Source organism: Hemicordylus capensis, chromosome 5, assembly GCF_027244095.1.
Source record: "Hemicordylus capensis ecotype Gifberg chromosome 5, rHemCap1.1.pri, whole genome shotgun sequence".
Lineage (NCBI taxonomy): Eukaryota > Metazoa > Chordata > Lepidosauria > Squamata > Cordylidae > Hemicordylus > Hemicordylus capensis.
In genome coordinates, this window is record NC_069661.1 from 239,878,065 (window position 1) to 239,897,192 (window position 19,128).

A 19,128-nucleotide genomic window follows, 5' to 3' on the forward strand; every position below is an offset into this window, starting at 1 on the left:
TAGGCTAATCTCAGAAAGCAAGAATTGGCCAGAAGTTGGAGTTTTGCAAGTCATGCAAAGTCCTTGCTGGCCATTTGACCTGTATGTATGATCCCCTTGGAAAAGACTACTTCTACTACTACTTCTCTTGAGGCCTGCTGCCCACTCAAAAACAGTAGCCGGAACTTGCCTTTCTTGTGTAAGATGGTGTAACCAAGGAAAGCAACGGGTCGTGCACATTCTAAACTCACATCATCTCCATCAGATCCGCTCCTTAATTATAGCCAGTGTATCAGATAGCTGTATACTGATAGCGTGTCAGATAGCTGTACAGTATAATGTATACAAGCTAGGCCGGGTGCAGATCATCTGTGCCTCCGCCAGCCCACTAATCCCCCCCATGCCCGCTTCTCCCCCCATGCACGGCCCACTTCTTCTCTCCCCGCCAGCCTGCTTCTTCCCCCACCTGCCCACGGTTTCTGGCTAGCGGGAGCAGCCCCCCCCCGGCACTTTCTGGCTGGTGGGACGGCTGGAAAGCCGGCCCGCTACCTCCTCCCACCCGCTCACCAATTCCGGCAGCCAGGCCGCTCACCAATTCCGGCTCCCAGCGGCTGGGCTGGGCTGCCGCAGCCTGCTTCTTCTGCGCCCCCCCCCCCCCGGCTCTTTCTGGCTGGTGAGCTTGCTGAAAATCCGGCCTGCCACCTCCGCCCACCCCCCAATTCCTGGTGGCTGGGCCAGCCCACCACCGCCTCCTGCTCTCGGTGGCCGGGCTGGTCCGCCACCTCCTCATCCCTATTTTCATCCCCATTGCTAGTCCGGCAGCTGCTCTCAAACTCTCACGAGAGCTGCCACACATGGGATTAGCGACGGGTACGGCTAGGAGAAATAAATATATAGATTACTATATACATTATAATAATCTTATTCATGCCTTGCGGCCTGTACTTATAACAACCACTTCAAAAAAAGAGCAACTAGCATGTGCATAGCTCAAAATTGTGGTTCGACCAGGACTGCAAATGCGAAGAAGGTGCTTATCAGTTCTTGTCGAGTTTAAAGAGACCAGTCATTGATGTTCCCCCATCAACAACTATTGCAGCGGAAAAAACAATATAAACTGTTGCTAAAAAACAAAAAAGAGGAATGCAATAAGAACATCCTGGTAACAACTGATCGCTGCAGCATGAGCCAAGAACTCACTTTTGTTATGGCCCATTTTGGCTAGATTGTCACGTCCCTCCTATTGTATGGGAAGACCAATTTCACATCTTATATGCAGAAGTCGGAGATAAAGGCTATGTACTAGAATTAGTGCCTGATACTTTACCAGAATGGCCTCCAGTAGCGACCATGGAAATTACTTCCCCATGCCTCAAGCCAGCAAAAGCTTCAGGAAATGATTTTATTTCCCCTGAAGTAATCAGAAATGATTTGGAATGGTGGGCCCCAGTACTGGCTTCCCTTTTTACATATATCGATCGCATTGCCCATGGAACCTAGCAATTGGGGAGTAATAATTATAATTCCTATCTATAAAAGGGGGAAAGGGATTTGCCTGCTAATTACTGCCCTATCAGTCTCCTGAGCATAGTTAGCAAAATGTATGCAAGGCATTTGTACAGCCGTTTAACGGACTGGCTTGACTCCGAAAACTTCCTAGCAGAGGAGCAGGCCGCCTTTAGATCTGGCTGTTCCCCTATGGATCAGGCCTTGATACTACAACATTTGGCTGAAAGATACATATCTAAGCCAAGCAGTGTTTTATATGCAGCATTTGTTGGTTTTAGAGTTGCTTTTGTTTAATTTTCAGAGAGAAGCTGTGGCATAAGTTTTTACCAACTACAGTAGATGAACACTTGTTAATTCTAATTTACAAGTTATATGAGAGATCCTGTTTAAAGATTTGTTGCAGTACAGCTGGCCACCTTACTAAAGAGATACCAACCTTTAAGGGTGTTAAACAGGCCTTTATATTAGCACCATAATTATTTAATTTCTATATAAATTCTTTAGTTGCCCATTTAGATAATCTACATCATCACCCCCCAAGGTTGGCGAATAAGCATCTCGCGATTTTATTATATACAGAGAATGCCATAATCCTTTCCCAGCCACTGATTGGTTTGAAAAGAGCTTTGCACTCTTTAGCCCTTTACTGCCACGAGCACTAGCTGGAGATCAATTATACAATAACTAAGATATTAACTTTCAGGAAAAAATGAGTTATATAATGGGGTGCTAAATAGACACAAGTTAGGTCACATGTTTTAAATACTTTGGAGTTCACATCTAGAACTTACAAGCTCTTCTCAACACAGTTTACTGCCGTCTGGAAGAGCCCCTGGTCAAAGATGGGTAGTCAGATTCTGGGACAGATTCTGGAAGGCAGATGAAGGAGCAACGCAAGGCAAGTCTTGCTCATTCTGAGGTCTGGAAGGTCCAGATTGGACCGTGCAGTCAGCTGACAGTATTCTTTCTCTTCTGTTTATTTTTTCTCTTCTATTTATATCCCACCTTATCACACATGGTTTTAAGGCGGCCGACAATATATCATTAAACAATTAAATACTGTGACTTACAGGGCACCCTTGACCCATAGAGTTTAGTCTGTCAAGGACACCATTGACCCTTAGAGCTTAGCCATGCTTAGAAACCAGAGTGTTGGTGCACAGGAGCAGAGGCGTAACTATAGGGGGGGCAGGGGGGGCATGTGCCCCGGGCGCCATCTTTTCTGGTCACGTGGGGGGCGCCACCATGACAAAAAAAAATTTTTTTAATTTTTTTTAATACAAATGTTTCCTGCTCAGTGCAGCAGCGCTGCAGCAGTCAAGGGAGTGCGTTGGTGCCTCCTCCCCCACGAGCGGTCCCTTACGCGCCGCCCGTGCCCCCCCATTGCTTTGCTGGTGCCTGGCGGCCAGTCAGTGGCCTGGCTTGGCGGCGGCGGCGGGCGCTTGTGAGGAAAAACCTAAGTATAATGTAGTATGTTGGGGGGGGCGGGGGCGCCATTTCAGTGCTTGCCCCGGGCGCCGTTTTCCCTAGTTACGCCTCTGCACAGGAGTTAGGGCACTAGAGCCTGACTACTAGAGACACTTATTCTCCCAACACTTTACAATGACCCAGTAAACAGGCTCAGTCATTCTGTTCCCTTTCAGTCCAAGGAGGTGTTGCTTTTCCTTTGATTCTGGTGCCCCTTCTGTGATTCCCTCCCCAATAAGTGAGATTTTTTGGCTCGCCTGAGGCTCAGACTTGACTTGATGCTCATGCTACATTTGATGATGCCAGACTCATTCATCTAAACTCAAGTCTGCTCCAATCTCATATGAAGCAGGGGATGGGGTCTGATTTTAAAAGCAAAAGAGGAGTGTGGAAGAGAGGGGAGCCCTCCCCTCTCACTCATGACTTACTTCCTCAAGATCTGTCCCTCTCAAAGGCTCTTTTCTGCCAGCCAGGCTCATGTCTGGAATCAGAACCTGGCGGGGGGGGGGGAGAGATTAGGGTGACAGCATGTGGGGAGGTTAGAAGAGGAGGATTCAGCTACTTAGATCCATATACTCTTTTATTTTTATTTATTTTATTTATTCGATTTCTATACCGCCCTTCCAAAAATGGCTCAGGGCGGTTTACACAGAGAAACAAGAAATAAATAAGATGGCTCCCTGTCCCCAAATGGCTCACAATCTAAAAAGAAACGCAAGATAGACACCAGCAACAGTCGCTGGAGGTACTGTGCTGGGGGTGGATAGGGCCAGTTACTCTCCCCCTGCTAAATAAAGAGAATCACCACATTAAAAGGTGCCTCTTTGCCAAGTTAGCAGGGGCCTTAAAACCAGACCTTTCACCGCTACTTTATACATGATTTTGGGCACACCAGAAATAAACAAACAGATCTCCTCCTGACACAAATAGTTTGAGTCTGAGTGCTTCCGGCTGTTCATGGACACCCTTGTCTTACATGTTTTCCAAGAAAAGCAAGATTGTGGTTAGTGATTCTCGTGCCTAGGATCCACATGGCTTTTCATTCACTGCTTTGAAAAGCTTGCATAAAAAGTGAGATAACAACTAATTGAAATAAGAAGAATTGGGGAGGGGAGCATAATATTATGATGTGACAGCTCATGACCGCTGTGCGCCTGAGGCAGAGTGCCAAATGCTGTGCCCAAGGGGCAAGAGGGCATCTTGCTGCCTTACTGGTACCCCCATAATCTGTTGCCTGAACAATGGCCTCACCTTGCCTTATGGAAGGGACCGCCCTATATGCAGGTGTGTGAATTCTTCAACAGAATCTTTTCTTTGCATGAATTGTGTAGTGTGCGTAATTGTTCCTCAGTCATTGAATAAAGGTTGCAATCAGGTTTAGGCATGGGTTTCCTCATCGATATATAGGGAAAACGTACCGTTTGTACTGTAGACTTGAGACACTTGAATTCATTCTTTTTCAGCATTATTCTTTGTGTACCTAATGAGCTTCTTCTTGGACTATATAATTTTTAACTGACTTTCCAGGTTAATGCTACTTATCCTGTACCTCTGTTGTATACAACAAAGCTGAAATCCCCCATTCATAGGCACCAAACTGGGAGGACCATTTTGGCAACTGGGGGCAAAATGGGGTGAAAGGGGGACCTTACTGCCACCTTCTTGGCAGCTAGCAACCACCGTTCCTCAATTTCCCTCAGAACACTGTGCAATCTGCAATGACGGAACATGTTTCTGAGGGAGATTGTATGGGGGGAAAGATGGCGGCTGGCAGAAGTGCTTCCGCTGCTACTCAGATAAATGCTAGCATCGTTGACATGAAACAGGTGGTGGAGGGTGAAGCCAAATGAGCCGTGAGGCAGTTTATCCCACCCCCCACCCCCTAAATTTTTTTAAAAAATTGAAACTAAAGTCCTCTACAGGAATCTTTCAGCTCAGCCCTAATAGTCAGTGGTTGTTAACTGAGGGCTGATAATCCACAAAAGGAGTTCCTGTCAGTATGATGTGTTAGTGAGGGAATCCTAAAATTCCTTCAGTTTTGAAGAGTAGTCCTTTTTGTTTGAATAAGTCTTCTCAGGCTGAGATTTGAAGCATGATATTACATTGGGCTCTTGACACAGGCAACCCCCCAGCATTTTTCTCTTCATAGAACTGGCCTCCTGAACGGCAAGAGATCTCCTGAGGCAAACATTCTTGGAAGACATTCTTTTCCGCCACGCTAGGTACTTAGAGGCCCTTATTACAAGCTCTATTTGCTTGTCAGATATCTCCAAAAAGTTAGTGCTATAATAAAAGAGAGCGGAAGATTTTTCCCCCCACTGTAAATTATATATCATTAAAATCCCCACAATTTTCTAATTATACAAAAGCCCTCTCAAATCATTAAATGTGTCTTTTTTTGTTTTGTGGGGGAGGGGAAACACCTTTTGGGGTTTTAAAGCTGTTTTCTGGAGATAGGAAAAGCAGTAATGTGTCACCCACCATTAACCTTAGCTTTTAAAGTTTGATTAAAAGCAAGACTGACTCTTGAGATGGGATGATTCAAATGAAGTCTGACTTTATGATAGCAGCTGCTCTGCTGTCAGGATAGTCAGGCACGCAGCTTGAATAGCATATTTTGTTGAAGAGCACATTACCTTTTCTTACAGTGTTTGAGCCTTAAGCGAAACCGGTAGTCGTCCTCAGGAATGTGAAATGTTCGGTCTGGTGCATATTTCTTGGGGTTGGATTCTCTCTTCTGTGAATTGCTGGATATGCATTCAGGTGCCTGTACACATGTACATGTTTTTGTGTAAATGACTGTACATGCATTAAATTTAAAAGTGAGCCTAGGTAAAGACCCCCTCAGATGCGGGCTACAGATAGAAAGTGCACTACTGTACATGTGTTACCCATAATGTGTGAATATCTCTGTGTGTGTGTGTGTGTGCGCACACACACAGAGACAGATCTGTGCATGTGTACACTGTGCAAAAATTGTACACATGTTGAATTTAACATGTGAATTGGACTTTCGTTCCAAAGAAATATCTGCCTTCCTGCATCCTGACATCACAAGCTCAGGACACTTATCTGCAAAAGCAGATATTTGATTTTTCACAAAATGGATCCAGATTGCAGTTGTGTACCTCATGTGAATTGGTATCCGCAATAGCCTTAATTGTACATCATGTTTTGTGATGGCATCAAAAATGCCTTCTCTGCTGCCACTCTTCCTTCAGACTTACCTTTTAGGAAGGCTTGCAGCAGCTGTGGAGGCCTCATCTTTAAAGCGTGGATGTTGGTACACTGAGAAGTAATGGAAGCAATAGTGATGATGGATTAATAACAATAACAGCGGTGTCCCTAGCCAGTTGCTGGCCAGCCTGGGAACCTGCAGAACCAGAGAACCAAATAAGCAGGACGCATCCCTGCTTCTAGACTCCCTCCCCATGATCTCCACTGGGACCTCAAGAATGGAGATGGAAATGAGTCCAAACTGAAGCTCAGACCTATGGAACAGAAATTGTCTGGCAGCATGAGATGTCCGATTTTAGAGGCCTTCTCAGGAGGAGGAATCTTGATCTTAAGAACTGTGAGGACAAGTGCCCCACTGGTGCACTAGGAGTGAATGAATAAGTTTAATGGTTAGTCCAAAAGACCATATCAAAATACAAAAATAAAACAACACATTTATTTATTTATCACACTTTTATACCGCCCAAAATGTGAGTTCTCTGAGCAGTTTACAAAACAATAAAAACCAATAAAAAGATTAACACATTAACATTGAAAATGTTAAAGCTATTAAAACCGCCATGGGATTGTTTTTAATGAAAGGCGGTATATAAATTTAACAATAAATAAATTTAACAATAAATAAAATTAAAACACAGTTATAACAATGTCTAATTAAAAGCTTAGGTGAACAAATGCGTCTTGACTGCCTTTTTAGAAGTTGTAAGAGATGGGGAGGCTCTTATTTCAGCAGGAAGTGTGCTGAAATAAGATACAAGATATATACAAATAATTAAACAAATAGTAATAACAAATCAACTTTAGTACATATTAACTCTCCAGACAACTGCCCCAACATACATTCTACCAATTCAGAAGTACTGAATAGCTCTCGGAGAACCCAACAAACCTTTCCTTATCCGTGAAGCTTTGAAAGCAAATAGAGCCACTCTTCGCGTCACATAACTGTTGGTTCCTTGTAATAAGTAAATCAATTTTTTTAAATTGTCCCAATATGTTGTTCTCTTTAAAAAGGGACCCAGATGTTGCTCTCACAGGCTGACATATGATATTCCAAAACATAGTGAATTAAGTCTTCCAAAACCAATGCCCCACAAACACATAACCTAGTGGTGCACTAGGAAGGCAGACTATCTACATAAAGCCTCAGTTACTACCTAGGAGCGGCTAGTGCAGCATCTCCAGTGACTGGCTGTAGCTGCCTCCTAGACAGTGTCAGTGGTGCTCAGCACTCCCAGACAAAAAAACATAGGAAGCTGCCGTTAAACCATTGGTCCATCTAGCAATAGCAATAGCAATAGCACTTACATTTATATACCGCTCTATAGCCAGAGCTCTCTAAGCGGTTTACAATGATTTAGCATATTGCCCCCAACATTCTGGGTACTCATTTTACCAACCTCAGAAGGATGGAAGGCTGAGTCAACCTTGAGCCCCTGGTCAGGATTGAACTTGTAACCTTCTGGTTACAGGGCGGCAGTTTTACCACTGCACCACCAGGGGCTCAATATTTTCTATACTGCCTACTTCTCTAGGTAGGGCTGAGAAAGACTCTTGCTTGAAACCCTGGAGAGCTGCTAACAATCTGTGTAGATAATACTGAACTAGACGGACTAATGGTCTGATTCAATATAAGGCAGCTTCCTATGTTCCTAAATGTCTGCAGTTTTGTTTTTTTTTGAGGCAAAAGCATGGATGGAGGAAAGGTTCATTCCTTCATACCCATGCTCTCCATTAAATTGACCATCCCATCACTTTATAGGCAATTGATACAGTCCTCTTTTGGACTCTTGGGTTGTGGTGCCATAACATCTTGAGGTCATTCACACAATCAAAAACTGTGTTCTACCCAAGTTTGGCAGCTGTGTGTGGTTGCATGGAAGCAAGGTAGGAGGCAAAACTACCCGAGTTTTCTTCCTATTTTGCTTCTGCCCAAGTTTTCCTCTTAGCTTGCTTCCACATAATCACTTCTAGCCAGGTTTTATTCTTAACTTGCTTCCACAAAACCAAAAATAGGAAGCACACACAGCTCCCAAACCCGGGTAGAGCACAGTTGTTGCTTGTGTGAATGACTGCCCTCAACATCTGTTTTTGAAATTATGTGAGACATTTATTTAAATGACTGTAGCGAAGAGATCCAAAATGGCTAAAGAACATCTTGTTTTCATAAATGCCCAGGGGGGTATGTCAACAAACAAAAGGTCTGTGTATAGCATTCAAAGCATACAAACTGACTGCAAATCCTTGTGATGAATAGATTTTTTAAATGTGACATAAACACTTTGGGCTCAGGTACTCCTGCCTATCTCAGGGATTCAGAGGCAGAATGCAGAACTAGCAAGCAGTTACAATTTGCCTGCCTCCTTCTTAAGAATCAAGTGTTAGCTGCAGGAATCCTAGCATAGTTGTGCTTCTGAACTGTATCTCTTGAGCTTTAATTCCGTGACACACACACCCCGGCCCAAGAATGACAACTTGATAGGACAGAATAGAGTTAGTTACTATTTGCATTGCTGGAGAACCTAAAATTCTCTCTCACCTTAAAGAAGATAGCCAAGTATAACTTTAAAAAACAATGTCAATAATGTCCTCTAGTCAGTCTAGACTTTGGGCTAAATTATCTTCTTAATATTATCTCCTACCTCATCCAGAAACTGGAACAGAAAATGAGTAGGTGTGCTCATCCTACCCAACTGGGGCAATCAAGATGCTTAGGGGCCTGGAGCACCTTTCTTATAAGGCAAGGCTGCAATACCTGGGGCTTTTTAGTTTAGAAAAAAGACAACTGCAGGGAGACATAATAGAAGTTGATAAAATCATGCATGGTGTGGAGAAAGTGGATAGAGAGAAATTCTTCTCCCTCTCACATAACACTAGAACCAGAGGTCATCCCATGAAATTGATTGCCAGAAAATCTAGGACCAACAAACAGAACTATTGTTTCACACAACACATAATCAACTTGTGGAATTCTCTGCCATGAGATGTGGTGACAGCCAACAACCTGGATGGCTTTAAGAGGGTTTTAGATAACTTAATGGAGGAGAGGGCTATCATTGGCTGCTAGTCTGAGGGCTACAGGCCACGTCCAGCCTCAGAGGAAGGATGCCTCTGAATACCAGTTGCAGGGGAGTAACAGCAGGAGGGAGGGCATGCCCTCAACTCCTGCCTGTGGCTTCCAGTGGCATCTGGTGGGCCACTGTGCAAAACAGGATGCTGGACTAGATGGGCCTTGGACCTTATCCATCAGGGCTGTTCTTATGTTCTTATGATAGATAATCAAGATACCTGCCTCTTCCTTTGTTTTTATTATGATCATAAGATGGGAGTGTGCCCAGCCCCCAAAACTGGGTAGGACACATTTCCTATGTTGTCGAGAAATCACTTATGCTCTATAAGTAATTGAACAGGAAGCCAACCTTAAATGAGAAACAAAAGTTTGATATTTATTACCAACTAAACATAGGCTGAGAAAACAATAAACAGACTAACAGTCTCTTATGCAGAGAGAGGGAGAACCTCTCAGTCTGAATTTAGGACAGCAAGCAAGAAGGATAAACTGAAACTTAGACTCCATCCCCAAGCCTGAACACAGACACAGACACATAGACAAGCATGCTCTGGACCAGAACAGGGACAATGTCTGAGGAAAAATCCCAACATCCTACTCAGTTTATGATCGTGTGAACTGCCATAATGTCTAAATAGGGCTTATGAGACTGAGGTAGTTCGATGTTTAAACACATGGAGTTGGCTACCATCACGTCTGCTTTGACTCTTGGTCCAGTAGTCTGTCTGCTGGTCCACAATGCTTCCTTTCTAGCAGCCCAGTCACACGTTATGTTCAGCACTCATACAGTGAGTGTACACTGTCCACAGGTACAGATCTGTGCACATATTCAGTCATTCACATGTTATACTATACAAAAGTACACTCCCTAGCTGTACCATGCATTTGAAGGGCCTGTATCCAGGTTCACTTTTAAAACGAGCACAGGTACAGTCATTCTCACAAACACATGTACAAGTGTACAAATATATTTGCACTCTAGTACAGCATAGTGTTTGCATTGGGCTTAGCGGTCATCTCCATTTTGGAAGAGTGCCTTCCTGGAGGAAACAAAGACAATTAGAAGCGTATTTCAAAGCAAATGGCCTGTCTATGGAGATCAAGATTGCATTTATTTTGACAAAATTAGCCCTCCTATGCTTGTGACCAGTAGTCTCGTTCCCAGGTGATGCAAGAAATGAGGACACCTCACCCTCCTTAGCTTTTAAACCTTTGCTTGAGTGAACTGAAATTCCTCCACTTAAATGTCTCAGCTTCCAAGCAGTATGACTTATATGGCTAGGAACCACACAGCCTATGAGATTTTGTGTTTGCTGCATGGACATTTGTTCTTCATTGCTGAGTAGTGAAGGAAAATACGATGGTACATTTCTGGTCTTTACAAATATAATTAGTCTGGTTCATCTTTATATGTGGATGGGATGGGCCCTAAATAGCCTCATTTTCTTCAAGCCCAAGAATGAAGCCTTTGTTTGAATTAAGCCAAAAATATATTCTTCCCCTAGAGTTCCTTTATTCTCTGCATCTGTCTTGCACTGGAGAGGCACCTTAAAGATTTCTTTTTGAAAATTACTTGTCTTCCCCCTCATCCCTCTGTCTGTACTTCACAGGGTCAACAGAGTGCGGTTTTGCTCAGGTTGAAAAACATCTGAGATCCATCACGGATCTACAGGCCAGAGAAAACCATCTCCGAGGGCCTAATGAATCTTGACTGTAGTCAGGCTGGAGAATCCCACAACGGACTCTCTCTCTGTGTTGGTGTGCAGAATCTAAAAGAAAGCAACATGCCTTTATATGCTCTTGTTTTGTCAGTAAGGCAAGCTGTTCCATTTCATGACCATTCAAAGACCGGATTAAAGGGAGCTGATTCCTGCTGGTGGCCTGGCTTTCCAGAGCTTAATCCATATGTCTTGCATTCGGGTGGGCGCCTGGAGTAAAGATACCATCTGCTCCTCCTTCCATGTTGAACATTTGAGTGCTGTGGTTTTCTAAATGCTAGCAGGGTGCAGCCAACACAGAGCATGTCCCTGGCTCTTCCTCCATACAAGGGTTGGACCAGGACCATGGGTGGCCATACCTGAATCTAAGCTGAGAAGCTGTGAGCCCCCATTTCCTGAGAAACATAGAATGATGCCTTATACTGAGTCAGAACACAGAACATAGGAGGAAGCTGCCTTGTACCGGATCAGACCATTGATCCAACTAGCTCAGTATTATCTACAGACTGGCAGTGGCTTCTCCAAGGTTACAGGCATGAGTCTCTCTCAGCCCCATCTGGAGATGCCAGGGAGGGAACCTGGGACCTTCTGCATACAAGCATGCAGATGCTCTTCTACTGAGATATAGCCCCACCCTCTAAGGGGAATATCTTCCTGTGCTCACACATGTAGTTTCCCATTCAAATGCAAAGTTGGACAGAACCTGCTTAGCAAAGGGGACAATTCATGCTCACTACCCCCAGACCAGCTCTCCTCCTTTCATCATTGGTCCATCTAGCTCAGTGTTGTCTACACTGACTGGCAGCAGCTGTCTCCAAGGTGCTGCCAAAATTTTTAAACTTTCATTTTTTTTGGTGGCTTCTGCTAACTGTATGCCCTGCCACCACCAGCCACCTCCCACCTTCCTCGTTTGACTCCCCTGCGCTGGCACTGAGCCAGCGCCCAGTGAATGGGGCCGGGGGAACCTGTTCACCTGCCTGTCCTCGTCAGGGCTGGCAAAGCTGACCCCATCACTGCCCAGCAACAGGCAGGGCTGAATGGGCAAGCAGCTTTCTGGCCCAATGCATGCCAGATGAAGGGCCCTCGGCAGCCCCTCTTCTCAGGGGGGCCAAGGGCGGCTCATGTTCTGTGATGGCTTGATCACCCTTGGTGGCTTGGTTCTTTACAGCTCTGCACCAGCTTCTACAAAACAGCTGAGTCAAGTTCGGTGTGATTGCTGCTCATCAGGATGACTCAGCAGAAGGAGCCATGGAACAGAGGTGGAGCCCCACCCTCCAGCTATTGGCTGCTCATTACCCCCTGCAGTGCCAGGCCTAAGAACTGATCCAGCAGTTCAGTGGGGCGGGGAGGAGAAACATAGCATAGTTATTATGAGGTTATAGCACTTCAGAACCTGGGTGGGAGATCGTATATTTAAAAGCTTTTCATGGCAGGGAACGGGGGGGGGGTGGTCGGGCGAGAACTTTCGTGCACATAGAAAACTAGCTGTACTACATCTTTGCTCTGCTCAAACTCTTCTGCCTGAAATGATCTACCAGCAGGAATGCCAGGATTCCTTTTATTGGCTTCCGGTTTTTTAAGCCTTAGTATATGCACGGCCCATATTTTTCATCTTTTTATATAAAAAAGAAAACATAGAAACTTTGTATGTGTGTGTGTGTGTTTATTTCAAAATGAAAGTTGAGATTTTTAAAAAATTTTGATTGACTAAACCAAGAAAGAAAGAAAGTTGAGATATCTGACCACGGGTGCTAAAACTTCAAGTGCGCTTCTAAATATCACGAGGCCTGCAATAAAACCACACAGGTTGACAGAATGACTGATGCAATAAACAGAAGCTTGTTTATTCAGTCTGCTAGGCATGAGCCGACGGCCGTTCTCCTTGCGGCTTTGGCTCAGCTGGAAGTTGTGGAAAGGCTGATCTTCATTCTTCAGAAGGCTCTGTCAATTCCGATCTCGGCTTCAATGAGCTGGGAGAATGTGCCTCATTGTTCCTCAAGGGTTTCCCCACTACCACCCCATCCTTCCCCACCCCCTCCTCCTCTTTCAGTTTCTTTTGTTAGTCAAGTTCCATGGCCCATTTAACTCTTGTTCAGGACTTTTATTTGGTGCAGAACCAATCCAAAGCACTCTTTCACCCTCTGAGAAGCAGGGATATAGTAGCTGACATGATTTGCAGTGGTATGGCGCCTCTGTGGACCAGGTCAGGGCTGCTGCAGACCCGTACAGCAGCCTGGACACTATAGAGAATGCATGGTTGTGCAAGCAGTGCTGCTGCAGTTTCTTCCATTGTCGTGAATGGGATAAACTGCAGCAGCGTTGCTTGCTCAGTTGCACATTCTCTATAGTCTCAGGGCAGCCATACAGATCTGCAGAAGTCCCGATGTAATTCATAGCAGTGCTGTGCTGCTGCCTGTCATGTTGGCCACTTATACCAAATTTCTACACTAAAAATGCATTTATTCAGGAATGTTGTGGTAAAGAATGTGTGCAGGTCATAATGTGTGACAGTTGGACATATGGATTTTTCACCTGCTGTAGACATATCAACAGGTGGTTTCCTGTGTACATATGGGTACAATGTGAAAGGCAGCCCTGATGGTTTTGTGCAACAAGGCTGTTGTGTAACAACCTAAAACAGAGCCCATGCAGTTTCACAATGTGGCTTCCAGTGGAAACAGAGGAAGTAACTCTTGTTCTTAATGCTGCCATTCTGCTGCAAGGAATGTCAGCCACTGAGTATTAAAACATGCATGCAGTTTCTGTTACTATAAATGAAGTAAGACATCACTGCAGGCCTCACTGTCACTCTAGTGGACTGTAAATCTAACTTATCAGTAGATAGGGGTGTGCATGAGCTGTTAGATCCTGAACCAGTCCACCTTGAACCAGGCCAGTTCAGTGGTTCGATTGCGAATTGGACCTGAGGCGGTCCGGTCTGCATTCAAACTGAACCGAGCCCAGTCCATGGTGGACCCGTCTGGAATGGAGGGCTATCCATTGAGGATTCCCCTTTACAAGCAAAGGGGTTGGGCAATCCTTGAAAAGTCTTCTAAAGGGCAGCTGGGCTGCAGCAAGAGGGCACCTTTAAAAGTATATTAAGGCTCCCAGTGACCCAGCGCCACTCCTCGAACTCCCCCTCCCAGTGCGACCCAAGCATGTGGCGCTCCTTCCAGCAACCCATCCGTGCAGTGGCAGTGCAGTTCGGCCTCCGTGGATGCACGCACAGTTCATGGATGTGCGGAGGCTGGGACCATGCCACCGCGTGGGCACATTGCTGGAGGGAGCGCCACGCACTTGAGCTGCACCAGGGGGGCTTCAGGGAGGGGCGCCGGGCTGGTAAGAACCTTCATCTACTTTTAAAGGTGTTCTCTCACTGCCCCTCTGACTGCCCTTTAGAAGATTTTTCAAGGATTCCCCCACCCCTTTGCTTGTGAAGGCGAATCCTCACCCCTTTAAAAGCAAAACCCCTCAAACCGCTGAACCGAACCGCAAATTTCGGTTTGTGCACACCCATATCAGTAGACTTCCTTCAGCTTAGAAGCCACAGACAAGAAGCCAATATAAAGACTAGCAGTCGAATAAAAAGGGAGAAGAAAACCAACTTTAAAAACAAGGAATTATAGCCAGATACTCTCAAGAGCAAAGAAGCTGCTCACTGGACACCATATTAGCTTCACCCCCGTTCTGTAAATGAATTAGGGTGAGCTTGGTGCAGCAGTACTAGTAACTCTGCCCATGGGCTTGAGTGATTTCTAAAGTTGCCTTTAACCCTGAAAATATGCCCAACCCAAACATCCTTTTCCAGCATGGGAAATTATGTTTGCACCATTATGGAAATGCATTTCACAACCAGCAGTAGGGAGACCTACAAGGAGGAAATAGACATTAGATACCAAGGGATCTCTCCCAACCTGGCCCGGGTTTTTGGTCAATTCCCCAGCTTTATATGGTTTTTATATTCAAGAAATGTGTGTGTGTTTTGAAATGAGAGTGATTATTATGATATAGCAATATGAGTTCTAAGATATAAGCACTGATTATTTAATACTTAGATATATAATTTATATTTTGCTATGATTGGTTATATTTTAATTTACACAGGATAATGATATGTTTATATTTTGAAAATAACATATATAATATCCACATATATGGAAAAATTATAGTATTTATACATGGTTTTTATAGTTGCCTCTGCAGAAGGGCATCTCATGCTCAAAACGCACCAGGCAATATAGGATAAATCAAGAGAGCCAGCGTGGTGTAGTGGTTAGAGTGCTGGACTAGGACCGGGGAGACCCGAGTTCAAATCTCCATTCAGCCATGAAACTAGCTGGGTGACTCTGGGCCAGTCACTTCTCTCTCAGCCTAGCCTACTTCACAGGGTTGTTGCGAGGAGAAACTTAAGTATGTAGTACACCTGCTCTGGACTCTTTGGAGGAAGAGCGGGATATAAAATGTAATAAATAAAATTTACAAAAACTTGTCAGCACCTTTGGGAAACCCCCCCCCCACTTACTTTGGTTCTTATTTGTTAGTGCTGTGTCATTCCCCCCCCCCACTAGAAAATATCCCTCCCACAAAGAGATGTTAAGTTTTGGGCGGTATAAAAAGATGTTAAATAAATAAATAAATAAATACCGCTGATTATAAAGGTGTTGAGAAAAGAAGAAGGAAAAATAATCCTTTCTGTTCCATAGGATTCTGTTTTAATAGATTATCTAATCTGCCAGCTGGCTCAGCAGTGACTCCTAGTTTTATATATGTGCTTTAAGGAGACCTCTGTAGTTCTTGGAACCAATGCTGATACTCCACTGTAGAAATCTTAAATATTAGTACATTGGCAGGGCTACATATGTCCTTAACAGTGACCTGCAAAGTGCTTCGTCATCTCCCCAGCCGCGGCCGTCTGTTTTAACGTTCTGTTATGTGCAAAGCAGGAACCATATGTTCTCTGAGCACTAAGATCGATGGTATGCACTGGGACGCCTGGGCATGCCTGCCTTTGATATATGTGTGCGTCTACTCTAATTGGCAGCACCGGTTTCGGATTGTTTTCTATCTCGGCGTTCCCTATAAAGCCACTGACTTCTGGAACTCTTTCCCCCAACCCTTAGAGGAAAGCTGTTCCAAAAGCCATGAAATGTTTATAAAGCTCTCGAGAGCCATTTCGTTTTCAGATAGGATCCCAAATAGTCAAGATAGTGCTGTCTTCTTGTTTGGTTTTAACAGGGCTAACTGCCATGTTGAGCACAGCATCAAGCTTTGCAGTGGCACAGAAGACTTCTTTTAGGCAGAAAACAGAAAGGGCTGTCAGTGGACAGGTGACCCTACATTGGGGTTCAAGGGAGGAGAGCTGGTTTTTGGTAGCATGCACGAACCTTTTGCTAAGCAGGGGCCTTGGTTTGCATTTGAATGGATGACTGCATGCATGATGTTCCCCTTAGGGACTGGGGCCATCGCTCCATGGAAGAGCATCTGCGTACTTGCATGCAGAAGTTCCAAGTTCCCTCCCTGGCATCTCCAAGATAGGGCTGAGAGAGAATTCTGCCTGCAACCTTGGAGAGCTGCTGCCAATCTGTGAAGACAATGCTGAGCTGGATGGACCAATGTCTGACTCAGTATATGGCAGCTTCCTATGTTCCTATGCTAGAGACCTGCCGGGGTTGCTGATCAACTTGAAAGGCAGCCCTGACAGTGTAGCACAATGAGGCTGCTGGGGAATGACCTAAAACTGCTTCCAGTGCTGTTGCCCAGCACTCCCTACAGAGGCCAGACCATCATCTCAGCCAGGGGAGCCCAAGGAATTGCAGCACCTGAGATGAGGCGCCAAATGCTGCCTTGCCCTGTGCGACTGGTGGGGCCGCCCAGCCCCCTTTCAGCACCAACCCTTGCAAGCTTTGAAAGTGGCTCAGCGGGCAGGGAGGAGGGAAGCTTGCTAGCAGCCTCCTCTTTTCTCTTTGTGTTTCTTGCAAGCTCTGCAAGAAGTGTGAAAGTCACACAAGCTTGCAAGGGTCTGATTAGTCTCAAAGAGCTGCTCTCTGATGTCAGCAGCAGAGGGCTTCTTGTCTCCCTGCATGGCCCAGTAATCTGTTGCACCAGGCAACTGCCTCACCGTGCCTCATGACGGGGAGGTAAAAAGAAAGACCGACAGAGAGAGGGTGTGTGTGAGCTGAGTGATAAAAGCATTCATAAAACCAACTCGTTCACCGGTGATTACAGCTTTTATATAGCATTTTAATGAAAAACCCAGGAGGCTTAGCACTGCAGTGGGAGAGGACCATTACAGGAAGATGGCAAATGCACTCACTGTGCAGTTGCTGAATCATAATTTGACATTATATATCTCCTTTCCAATCTCTGTTTGTTGCAGGCTGTTATGGCTCTCCACACGAGCCGTGTGGAGAGCCTAAGAGGGTTCTGCAGGGAGAGCGGGCTTAACCCGCTCGCCCTGCAGATGATCAGGGAGCTCGCCCTGGGCGGCCATATGGGCCACCCACACGATTTCCGGCTTTGTCACGGAGCCAGTTGGGGCAATGGGGATCGGGGGCCTCCTGACCCCGGGAAGTCCCAGAATGACCCACATGAATGTGCGGGGCATTCTGGGGAGTCCCCCAATGCCGGGAGGCTTGTTGTAGCCTCCTGGTTGAGGGGAGGGTCTCCTTGTGAGTCGCCGCAGCGTGGAGTCACACCATGGTGATACACAATCCAATAAACGGGGTCAGTGGAGTGCTCTTTTAAGGAGAGGGGCATTTAGGGAGGCTTGCTGCCGGGAGCTGCGTGGCTCCCATTGCAGCACCCGACTAGGTGAAACTGGGCTAGGCTCCCTTAGACCAGTTTTGCCTGGTTGTGAGAATAGCCTCATTGTTTGCCATGTTGTCAGGATCACAGATCGAGGAAGAACAACCCGTAGTTTGCCTGTTCAGACAAAACAGAAAACTATGGTTTGCAATAAACAAGGATGGGAAAGGAGTCTGTACTTGCCTTCCAAAATGGTCCCAGAGCTTGACGGGGCTGTTTCCTTAAAAGCAAAGTGCAGTACAGCATGGTGGGAATGGTCGCCTCCCCACCGTGCCAGGGAGGCTGTGTGGAATATTTGGCGTTGACCAAAGCTTGATACAGGCTTAATAAACCATGATGCAGGGAGCTGCACTTAGAATCAGTGGGAACCGCCATGGGCTCCTGGGTCTTGCAATGAGGGACACTGCTTTATCCTTTCCAGTGTATTCCTTCTACCAGAGGTGGCCCAAGATATTGTGGCATCTGGGGCAAGGCACCAAATGCTGCCTTGCCCTACACCCCTAATGGGGGCCAGCCCCCCTCAAAACTGACCCTTGCAAGTTTTGAAAGTGGCATGGGAAATAGGGAGGGGGGAATGTTACCAGCAACCCCCTCTTCTCTCCTTGTACTTCTTGTGAACTGAGCAAGGAGTGTGAGGAGAGGTGCTCCTTACAAAGTTTGCAAGGATCAGATTGATCCCAAAGATCTGCTCCAGTGGCAGTGGTGTGGGGCATCTCACCACCCTGTTGGTGCTCCAATAATTCGCCGCCTGAGGCAACCTCCTCACCTTGCCTCATTAAAGGACCACTACTGCCCTCTAGCAAGTCTTTTGAACCAGCTAAAGTCTTCCAAGACAGTCCCAAATGGAGCTGAATTGTAAATGCGTTCTCAGTTTTGCAGCAGCATTGACCATGCCTTGGAAGTCTTTACAGTCAGGGGATAAGGGGACAGGTTCAGTTGTGGATTGTTAACTGGTTGAAAGACAGGAAACAGAGGGTAGAATAAATAGGTAGTTTTCACAATGGAGGGAAGTAAGAAGTGGGGGTGTCCCATCCCCCCCCAGTAATGGCTGCTAGCTTGGATGGCTTTAAAGGGGGCTTAGACAAATTCATGGAGGACAGGCCTATCAATTTCTACTAGTCTGGTGGCTATAAGCCACCTCCAGCCTCAGAGGCAAGTTTCCTCTAGATACCAGTTGCAGGGGAGTAACAGCAAGAGAGAGGGTATGCCCTCACCTCTTGTCTGTGGACTTCTCAGAGGCATCTAGTGGGCCACTGGGTGAAACAGCATGCTGGACTAGATTGGCGTTGGGCCTGATCCAGCAGGGCTGTTCTTATGTTCTAAAGGCACACAGTTAGATGGATG

At 45.7% G+C, this 19,128-nt stretch overlaps 1 protein-coding gene across 12 annotated transcripts in view; it reads left to right on the forward strand.

Annotated features, from left to right (window-relative positions):
- The window catches only part of CALD1 (caldesmon 1), a 306,807-nt gene that overhangs the window by 114,518 nt on the left and 173,161 nt on the right, over window positions 1-19,128 (forward strand). The window lies entirely within an intron of this gene.